This window comes from Grammomys surdaster, unplaced genomic scaffold, assembly GCF_004785775.1.
Source record: "Grammomys surdaster isolate TR1022 unplaced genomic scaffold, NIH_TR_1.0 309084, whole genome shotgun sequence".
NCBI lineage: Eukaryota > Metazoa > Chordata > Mammalia > Rodentia > Muridae > Grammomys > Grammomys surdaster.
In genome coordinates this window covers 18,104-26,369 of record NW_021625945.1, presented here as the reverse complement: position 1 = coordinate 26,369, position 8,266 = coordinate 18,104, and the positions used below count along the sequence as shown (strand labels likewise).

The window sequence follows — 8,266 nt, the reverse complement described above, 5'->3', positions numbered from 1 at the left end:
GTATATATATATATATAAATATATATATGGAGAGAGAGAGAGACAGAGAGAGACAGAGTCAGAGAGACAGAGAGAGACAGAGACAGAGAGACAGAGAAACAGAGACAGAGAGACAGAGACAGAGAGACAGAGAGAGAGACAGAGAGAGAGAGACAGAGAGAGAGAGACAGAGAGAGAGAGACAGAGAGAGAGAGAAGATTCACTTTGTTATTTGGATTATAAAATCAATCAACAAAAAATTCAACCACAAAAGTTACAGAACTGTTGTGGGGCAGTGGATCATGCCACTAAACAAAAGAACTGATAAAGTTGTAGCAAATTAAGAACCCTGATTAATCTCATAATTGAGAACAGAAGGAGTTTGAACTAGCTCTTGACCCCATTTCTGTCCTGGAGTATGTGACCATGACACCTACTAAGAGGACTGTGACAACCAGTCATGTAGCATGAAAACCTAGAGTTCTCTGTGAAGTATCTGGATAGGCCCTGAGTGTTTTGTCAATGAGCTTCCCTTCCTGGGCATCCCTTCCTACAAAAGGGATTTAATCTCTGGTTCACCTTGAGTAAGGCATATACATCTTCATCCACCATGAATAAAACAGTTTGGACAAGCAGGGACTATCTCCTTCAACGAGGACCACCGTGGGGGTGGGAGGCACTCACCATACAGAGCAATGCCAAAGTCTCCAGCAGAGGATCCCCTCTACCAGCCCCTTCATATTCCTGGCACTTACTCAGAGCTAAAGTTGGATTCTCTCCGCCCTGGACTTATCTCAGGCCCACTGTTCCCAACTCCTTACAATCCCTAGCAGTGTCTCGGTACACAGGTGGATGGGAACCACCATTCTCAAATCCTCGCAGTTCCCAGTGGTGTCTGGGTGCACAGGAGTTTAAGAACCACAGTCTCCATCCTAGCCTTTGCTGTTTCTCATCCAGAGAAACACAGACAGAGACCCCTATCTTAGACTGTGTTTCATCTCCCCTGATTGGCGTGTCGGCAGCCCAACAAGCCAGGGATGAGGAAGAAATACAGCCTAACACGCCTGTATTTTGATCTGCAGCATTCCAATACCCCAGCGGCAAGGCAGAAATCCAGAACGACAAACAGTAGGGACCAATTGCAAACTCTTAATGATTTTCAAAAATTAATGAGCGATATTACTTGGCTGAGGCCTACAATTAGATTAAGTACATATAAGTTATTTGTTTCAAACATTAAAAGAAGATTCAGATTTAAACAGTCCAATATGTCTAACAGCTGAAGCAGAAGAAGTTAATTCTAGCCGGGCGGTGGTGGCGCACGCCTTTGATCTCAGCACTTGGGAGGTAGAGGCAGGCAGATTTCTGAGTTCAAGAGTTCGAGGCTAGCCTGGTCTACAGAGTGAGTTCCAGGACAGCCAGGGCTACACAGAGAAACCCTGTCTCAAAAAACAAAAAACAAACAAACAAAAAAAAGAGTTAATTTTTGTAGAACAAAGACTGAAAGAGGCATATATGAATTGAATTGATCTGGAACTTGATTGTATTCTGGCAATTTTGGCTTCAACTCATTCTCCTACTTGGCTCATTATGCAAAGGGAAGATAGTATTATGGAATGGATTTTCTGAGCTCATAAACAAAAAAAATTGAAGGCATATATAGAAAAGATTTCTAAATTAATTATAGAAGGTAGAATAAGACTGTATCAATTGTCAGAAACAGATCTGGCTGAAATATTTGTACCTCTTACAAATGCTGGGATTATGTCATTATGGGTGATCAATGAAGATTGACAAAGAGCTTATAGTAACTACTTAGGCAAAATTAATAACAAATATTTGAAAAACAAACATACACAGTTTATAAAAAACCGAATTGGATTCTTCCATGTATTGTAAAGAGACATCAATTCCAGAGGCACTAACAATCTGTACTGATGCAAACAAGACAGGGATGGCAGATTATAAGTCAAAATAAGTAAGGTGATCAAAAATCCATGTACTTTTGTTAAAATAATTAGAATTGTATGTAATCCTTATGGTATTAGATTATCGTGAATCTCTTATATAATTACTGATTCTTTATATGTAGAAAGAGTGGTTTTTGTGTATAGAGACTGCTAAATGTGTTCCTAATAACTCAGAACTAACTGTGTTATTTATACAATTGCAACAGGCCCTCAGAAATAGAAACTATCCGTTACATATTAGTCATATTCAGTCTCATACAAGTGTGCCAGGTCCATTAGCTCAAGGAAATGACAAAATTGACCAATTACTAATAGGAAATGTGTTAAAAGCCTCAAATTTTCATGAGAAATATTATATTAATGGGAAAGATTTAAAGAAAAAATTTCTATCACTTTGCAACAAGCCAAAGAAATAATAATAATAAAAAGTCCTACATGTTCTCTGTATAACCAAACTCTGTTACCTGATGGCAGTAACTCTAAGAGTACCAAAAGAAATTATATCTGGCAGATAGATATTTTTCATTTTGCAGAATTTGGAAAACAAAGGTATATATACCATACCATTGACATATACTAAGGGTTTCAATGGGCAATAGCTTTAAGCTTGGAAAAAGCTAATCTTATAATTACATACTTATTGGAAATAATGGCAATTACAGGATATCTACATAAATAAGACTGATAATGCGCCTGCATATGCATCTGATAAAGACGGAGCAATTCTTTGCATGTTACAATATAAATCATGTTACTAATATACCACACAATCCCACAGGACAGGCAGTTAAAGAAAGAGCCAATCATACTATAGACATACAATCCCACAGGACAAGCAGTTAAAGAAAGAGCCAATCATACTATAGACATACAATCCCACAGGACAGGCAGTTAAAGAAAGAGCCAATCATACTATAGACATACATTTTTTACACCATACTTTTTTTTTAGGGTTTTTTTTTGTCTTTTTGTTTGTTTGTTTGTTTGGTTGGTTGGTTGGGTTTGTTTTGTTTTGTTTTTTCGAGACAGGGTTTCTCTGTGTAGTCCTGACAGTCCTGGAACTCACTTTGTAGACCAGGCTGGCCTCGAACTCAGAAATCTGCCTGCCTCTGCCTCCTAAGTGCTGGGATTAAAGGTGTGTGCCACCACTGTCCGGCTTTACACCCTACTTTTAATAAGGACTCAATGTCTCCTCTAGCCCATCACCCAGCAGAGGTAACGAAAGAGAAAAGTTATTAGGATATGGAGGAAGTAGATCTGTTCAGCAATAATTCTTTGGGGGCGAGCTCAATCTTCTTTGGCAACAGTTCAGTCCTGCAGCAAACATCAAATATGACTCAGCAGCTGCAGACCAGTCCTCTAGGCAGGCAAATACCACACATGAAACTGGCCTGAGCAGAGGCCATGGAAGCAGAAAGCTGCTGCAGGAACCTCATGAGCAGTTCTTAGGCAAGTCTCTCAATGTTGAGCACAAGAGCTCAACAATGATATGTAAGATAAACCAATACATGCATGTCATTTGTGAAGAATACCAAGGCAGAGCACACCAAACCAATGCTCAGTGCTTGTCTCCCACTCTCTGTGGGGTCATATTTATACTCCTTCATCATGGATCCTTTCATGTGTTTGCTATATCAAAACATCCTTTTACCTGTGTCTGCTCCAGCAAAACAATCCTCTTTACTTGTGTGCCCTAGCAAAGCATCATTTGACATAATTGACTTTCCAAAGAAACTAGAAGATTCTACTTCATCGATCCTTAAAAGAGATGCTTATTGAATAAAAAGGAAGAGTAAACCCCCTCCCCCCAGGGACAGACTAATTAGTACTTTGTTAACTCTAAATTTTCTTAGTGTTAGTGAAAAAGGAACAACAGCAACTGAGAAACACTGGGTTACTGAAAAACAAACTGAGGAACTAGGCCAACCCATATACTATAAGGATGTGTTGAACTTAGAACGGAAACCTGCAATAGTTTTAAGATGGGGATGTGGTTATGTTTATGTATCTACAGGGAATAAAAAAACATGGCTACCAAACAAAACTTCTAAAGATTAGATCTGGCCAGGAAAAAAATCTCTTATCAGCTGAGACATGAATGTCTTCACAAAGCAAATAGCCCAGGTGATTCACTCTCACAGACTGTCTTGGTTACTGATTTCTCCAAAATACACATGCAAATCAACTTCAAAAGGGCTAGTTCAAATGATTGTTCAGACAGTATGGAGAGCTTTTGGGGCCACTTCTAGAAACTTGGCAGGAATTGACATTGGGTCAGGACAAAGAAGTAGGCTTCAGGCAAGAATTTGATTTTGAGCTAGGACATGGATATGTTGTTCATCCTGATAAGCCCCTAGAAACAGTGATCACGGGACTTTGTTTATTGCCTTGTATGTTTCTTGACAATTTGTGTTTAGTGCATTGTTTGTTCTTTAACCTAGAACTGACTTTATTATCTACATGTGATTAAAATGTTATAAAAGCAGACTGGGGAAAAAAATAAACCTACTTCAGCCTCAGAACTGGCTGGGGTCATGCTTCAGTGTTGTCTAAGTGTCTTTTTCTTTTCAATCCTCACCCCCCCAACCCCTGGAGAACCCATTGACTGACTGAACTGGCTTGGTCAACACAGAAACTGGACAACACCAAAACTGGACAGACAACACATAGACTGAACAGATAATACCAAGACTGGACAACACAGAGACTGGACAACTAATGCTACAGCTAGCTATTTTAAGGCTAACCATTATAGAATAATGGTTAGTTCTAAAACTGGAATTTTTTGCCCCAGTTCAGCAGGAATCAATTCTAAGAAGACCATCATCCCAATCCCTTAAGTTGGAGTGGATGGTTTTGTTTATTTGGTGTGTTATGGTTGTTATCATCTAGGGTGGTAGGTTGTTATGGGTTATGATCAGGGAGGAAACAAAAAGAAGTTGATTAATTTGTTTATACAAAATTAAGCTTATTTCATTTGAATTATTGTGTTTTGATACAAATTTAAGGTTGTTTTATTTGACTTTATTGTACATAAGCAGTTTATTTAAAATGTGATGTAAAGTTCTAGTTTATGATTCTTATTTCTTTTGTGTGTAGATTGTTAATGTTAGAGAAAAAGACAATCTTTTTAACAGGAAGGTGAATATGAAGTGAAATTTTTTGGATTCTTTGGAGGCTTAGTTGTGTCATGTGATGTTTTTCTGGGAAGTCTCTTTTATAAGAGGATGTTTTGCTGAAGCAGACACATGAGAAGATGTTTTGCTGGAGCAGACACTTGAGAGGACACATGATGTTTAGAAAGAATATAAATATAACTGTCGCTCCCTGATCCGACCAGCAGACAGAGAACGATGGACACAGAGTTCTTCTTCCCAACGCAGTTTATTCAGGAACCTTTACATTCAGCAAAAAGCCCTCGAGCCTCTCCTCCACCGCCCTTAAATCCCTCTGCCTTCTCTAATCAGAGCCTGCCCCGTGAGTGCATGAGATAGGATAGCCAGTATCTCAAGATCCGACGTTGTCCTACATAGCAGATGACCTGATTATGCGTAGCAGTGAGACTTCGCAATATTGCCTGTGGGCGTGGCTTCTTCAGGGGCGTATGAGGAAGTCAGGTGTTAGCCCCAGGCACCATTTTGGAATGGTGATTCAAACCTCGCCCTACATATAACCTCATAGACTGTCAGAAGAGACTCTTGTGTTGGTTTGGCTTGCAATGCTTCACTGGTCTTCACTGATCTTTGCTTGTTGTGACTTCATAGAAAAAGACATGCCAAAGAACTTCTTGTGGTATTCTGGCTGCTTCCTGCCACTTCTGCAGATTCCTGCTGATTCACAGTTTCTTCTGGATTGCGCTACTGGTGCTGATTCAGGTTTGGTGTTTGCTATTGGACTGGACTGCTGGTATCCTGACAATAAAGAGTGGAATCACCCCAAAGAACTACTACTAAATCAATCCACAACCCTCTTTTCCTTAAATTCTTTTCTCCCCAAACTTCTGACTGGTGGGTTAGAAAGGAGATTGAAGAATTTAAGAACGCTAAATAAAGTAGGTCTTGGAAAAAAAAAAAAACTAAGCCTATAGTCATGGGTTTTAGGTGGGCTACACCAAAATATGAAATTAACATCTTGATACTTTGGTATGCAGGTTTAAGGAGAAAGTGTGATGGTGATATACAACATTTTCTAGGCTAAATAATTCCTGCTATGACTTATGGTATTGAACTCCAGAACATTGGCAGCCCATTTATAGTTTACAGCAGAACACAAATTACTTTCTAAAGACAACCTCATCCTTATTCCTAGCACTGACTGCTCTGGCAATACTCCAAGCAGCAGGTGGAGTGATTTTCTATCCAGTTAGTTTTTTGCACGCTTTAATATTCAGTAGCTGCCTCCAATTATGCTGATTATTGAAACATGAGGTGCTATGTTCAATTAACAACAATTAATCTTTGTTTTCTAGACTCTCTCTCTCTCTCTCTCTCTCTCTCTCTCTCTCTCCCTCTGTATGTGTGTGTGAATTTCAAATTCAGAGCTGTTCACTATTTTCTCAATGCTTTGTTGAAAGTAACACTAAGGAGAAATGCCTGCAAGACTAAAGTCAGCCATTTCTCTGATACACTAAAAGGCTATCTCCATGTGAATACTCTTGCCTACAAAGATGCACATCAAACAACTTTGCTCTCCTAATAAAAAAACAGGGCCTGCATTTATAACCTAGTATCTGTACTGCTTTGGAGTGATATATTACTCAGAGAAGCATGATGTAGGCATAGCTTCAATTCTGTCTTTTAAGAGTTGTTTATTTTTATTTTATGTGCTTTGATGTTTTGCCAGAACATCTGTGTGCCACATGTGTGTGGTGTACTTGGAGGCCAGAAGAGAGCACTGAATCCTCCAGAATTAGTGTTGTAGCTGATTGTGAGATATCATGTGTGGTGTTCTCTGGGCTCCAGACATGGACACACACACACATGTATATGTGTATGTATGTATGTATGTATGTATACATGTCCCCCAACTCTGCCACAAACAAATATTATTTTTAAAAATATGGAATGTTTCAAAAATTTGGTTTTCACCTTATACAAGAGCTAGGCTAGTCTTCTATGTTTCATTTCCATTCCAATGTATGTGTTCCAATATCTGCTAGTCTGAGCTTTTCCTTTGGAGTTATACTGTATTTTTTTAATAAATGTTTTATTTTTATTCATTTTATATCCCAATCACAGCCTTCTGTAGGCTTAGATATTTTAAAGCCTATTTTTAATAAGGGTTTTTAAACCCTTTGACCACCCCACTTCTAGCCCACCACCCAAATGTAGGGGAGAAAAGATGATAAATAGGACAATGGGATGTGGACCTGCTTAGAAGTAGCTCCTTGTGGGCAATTTCAATCTTTTTGTCAGGATACCAGCAGTTCAGTTCAGTAGTGTCAGGATAGCAAACACAAAAATCTTCAGTTGTGGCACGATCCAGAAGAAACTGCCAGGCCTCTACTGAATTGGCACAAGTCAGCAGAAGCAACCAGTATCAGCCAGGATGCCAGAGATGTGTTCTGCCATGCCTCTGTCAACAAAGTGAAGACCAGCAAAGACAAAGATGAGAGACTAACACAGTATTGCAAAGCTAGCTATGCAAATGCACCATCAGTGTCTGTTGAGTCCTATTTATACTTTCTCCAAACATCACCTGTCCTCCCACTGGTCTTGCCTCAGCAAAGCACCACATGAGTGTGTATCACCTGACATATCCAAAACTTTTCACTTCACCTCTCTCTTCTCTTCTCCCAGCCCCACCCTTACAAATCCCTCCCATACTTTATCAAGATGGGTATCTGTCTTCTGAGGTAATGTAAGTAACAGTTTAGCTACTGCTTAATGTCAGTTTTCAGTTGTCTGGTCGGCTACATCTGCTCTATAATCAGAGGACTGCTATGCCATGTTTATGATGTGTGTATATGGTAGATCACCACATTTATTATTTACCAGGTTAGTAATTGTAGCTTTAATAACTAACAACTCTTTATCTCAGCCAATAAAAGCTTATTCTTTGCTCTACAAAGGCCAATGAAGGTAAGCACAGTGACATGCTCAGTGTAATCATTCAGAAACCTAATGTCCTTCTACCTGGTGCTGCTGCCATCTCCCTAGCTCCCCAGGCTTTTTATTCTGACTATATACTAAAAGCAAACAGGAACTCTAAATTGGCTTATGTTGGGTGATCCCTGCACTTCATTAGCTACCAAGAGTCATAAGGTATATGAGGATCCAAGAGTGATAGGCAATGTGTTTCACGGATAGAAAAAAATA

The 8,266-nt window shown here is 39.2% G+C and overlaps 1 non-coding gene across 1 annotated transcript; it reads right to left on the bottom strand.

Moving 5' to 3' along the window:
* Nucleotides 1–7,001: 7,001 nt before the first annotated feature.
* Nucleotides 7,002–7,104, bottom strand: LOC114616194. Its single transcript, XR_003710601.1, has one exon. It is a non-coding gene; the product is annotated as a U6 spliceosomal RNA (small nuclear RNA).
* Between the last annotated feature and the right edge of the window lie 1,162 nt (nucleotides 7,105–8,266).